General features: G+C 35.6%; 1 pseudogene; it reads right to left on the bottom strand.

The window, feature by feature from the left end:
• Positions 1-569: 569 nt before the first annotated feature.
• Positions 570-1,411, bottom strand: LOC116269145 (annotated as a pseudogene).
• Positions 1,412-3,088: the final 1,677 nt, after the last annotated feature.

The following is a 3,088-nucleotide window of genomic DNA, read 5'->3' as shown; positions in this document are numbered from 1 at the left end:
CACTTATCAAAAGCAATGGCTGACTTTAAGTATCAACGTATTTCCGGAATGAATAAACCACACAATCAACTTAGAATGATACAAATTAGGGTTTATATCATTTAATTTTCCTTGAACCTGCTCTGGTAGTTTAATCTGTTAATATGAAAGTCAATTAGGACTGTTTTGAAGGAGCTAAGCAATATTTTCCTTTGCACATTTTTCTGAACTCTGAAAATTTAACGATACTTAAAGCACCTGGCAAATAAAAAGTGCTCTGCGAGTGCTCCGGAAATGTTTATTACAGCTTGCTAAAAACACAGGGCTTCACTCATTTGTTCAAATTTTCCATAAGCATGTGTTGCACAGGTTACATTTTTATTTGCTCTCTCTTATTTTACAATAATCTCTCACAAATGTCGTTTGGAAACAGAACACATATACAGGGGGTGTTATACAAAGTTATAAGTTATTTTTTTACACACAAGTTGTATATAATACATTGATGATAGAGAACTAAATTTAAATGAAAAAAGTCATTCTAAGTTTGTTAAGTAGAGAAATTTTTCAGTAATCATTCACCTATGTATTCACATTCTGTATATTTCCTCATGGTCAACGAACTGATTTGAATGATTTAATTTATCCCACCATTTAAAGAGAAAAGCCTCCGCAATAATTTGAAACCATGACGTTATCTTAATTTCACCATTGGCTGCTTTTTTTCAGAAGTTCTTTTATTTCTTCCTTTGACACGTGACAATAGCTTTTAATCTCATTGGAATCTGGATTCAGAGTTACATTCTTCCTCATAAACAAAATGTAATCCATTTCACGTTCACCTCAGATACCATCTGACTGAGCTTTGTAGTGAATTCGTGTTAAATAATTAAGTTCTCCTGAAGGAACCTCTTCCAAGGGAATTCCTAGCTCAGCTTTCAGCCGCCTCTGTGCTGCTCGCTGCACTCCAAGGGCGTCATCTTCCTCAAGCTCACATGGATTACTTAATGGATGACTACAACAAGTATTAGTAAAACAACCTGGAAAGGTAATCTTAGCATCTGACCTTTGCTGTAGCAGAAGTTTATTTTCAGTGTTGAAGAAGAAGACACTAAAAGCGCGATGCAATAATCCTTTCTCGATGTTCTCATTCAGGTGACAATTCTTCTTGGTCTCAGCCCCAATTTTATTGTCATTCTCATCAATAAGGATACACATCTCTGCCAGGAGTTGAACCTGTGGCTCATCGAGGTGGTGAGTGTTTATTTCAGGCATCATTACAAAATGTCTGATCTGTCCTGAGAGGCCTCCGGCCACGGATACCCCATCCTGATGAATTTATAGCTTGGTTGTGGAGGCAACACAAATGACATTAAGCAGCAGTCTTTTCAAAAGAAAGAATGCAATTTATTATTGAATTATGCATAGTGTAGTGGACTGAGTTAATACTTGGGTTCTATTTCTACTCTGCTTTTGACCTAGTCAGTGATCATGCATGTTACTAAAATAAGTGAAGCCTAACAGATTTCTAAGATGATTTAAAGTTGTAGCATATTTTTATTTGATAAAAATGAGTTCCGAAATATCTAAGATTTCTTAATTAGAAGAAGAGAGTAAAGATTCCAATAATAGAAAAAGGCTTCAGTGAAGAAATAATATTTGATTGGGGCAGGATTTGGATTGGATGGAAGAAGGGGAAACTAGTATCTATTTCCTTCTACATAGCAGATGCTTATGCACATACTATCTTTCAGTTTTACAATATTAAAAAAGAGGTAGCACACTATTTGTATAGATAAAGGAACTAGGATGAGAAAAGAAACCAACATCACCAGTTGAGAGTACAGAAATCAGGATTAGAGGCAGTACAGTCACATTTGTTAATTAAAAAATGGTCAAAAGACCTTAACAGATACCTCACCAAAGAAGATATCAGATGTCAATAAGCATAGAAAAGATGCTTCACATCATATGCCATCAGGGAAATGCAAATAGAAACAACAATGAGATACCACTACATATCTATTAGAATGGCAAAAATCCAGAACACTGGCAACACCAGATGCTGGCAAGGATGTGGAACAACAGAAAATCTCATTTATTCCTGGTGGGAATACAAAATGGTATACTCACTTTGAAATAAGTTCTGACGGTTTCTTATAAAGCTAAACTACTCTTCTTGTACAATCTATCATTCACTCTTCTTAGTATTTATCCAAATGACTTGAAAGTATGTTCACACAAAAACTTTCATGTGGATGTTTATAGCAGCTTTATTATTTATAATTGCCAAAACTTGGAAGCAACAAGTTGTCCTTCAGTAAGTTAATAGATAAACAAACTGTGGCATGTCCAGACAATGGAATATATTCACCACCAAAGAAAAGGAGCCATAAAGTCATAAAAAGACATAAGGAAACCATTAAATGTTGAGTGGAGGGAACCAATGAGAAAAGGCTACATACTGCATTATTCCACTGTATGGAACAGGTAAAACTTCTGAAAAAGGTGAAACTATGGAAACGGTAAAAAGATCATTGGTTGCCAGGGACTGGAGGGAGGGTTGAATAGGTAACATACAGAAGAATTTTAGGGCAATGAAATTACTGTGTATGATACTACATTGAGGAATACACATCAGTATGTATTTGTCCAGACCCACAGAATCTACATCAAGAGTGGACTCTCATGTAAACTCTGAACCCTAGTTGATAATAATTTATCAATGCAAGTCATCAATTTTAACACATATACCACTCTGGTGAGGAATGATGTGTGTGTTAGGGGAAGGAGCACATGGGAAGTCTCTGAACCTTCCTCTTAATTTCTTAGGAACCTAAAACTGCTTTAAAGAGATAAAGTAAAAACAACAACAACAACAAGAAAACCCAAGATATTCTCAGAGAGATAACTGAGGCTAATGGTAAAAAGAAACAGTAACAAGAATTCATGAAGAAGAACCCTTAGAAGATAATGGGTGTAAAACCCATAATTATCACCATCAGTCAGTGGATGAACTGAATCACAGAATTAATACAGCTGAAATGTGCTGCAGCAAGTGGGATTATCTTGTCAGGGGACTCTCCTGGAAGACAAGGGTAAGAAATAA

This window comes from Papio anubis, chromosome 10, assembly GCF_008728515.1.
Source record: "Papio anubis isolate 15944 chromosome 10, Panubis1.0, whole genome shotgun sequence".
NCBI lineage: Eukaryota > Metazoa > Chordata > Mammalia > Primates > Cercopithecidae > Papio > Papio anubis.
This window is presented reverse-complemented; position numbering and strand designations above follow the sequence as displayed.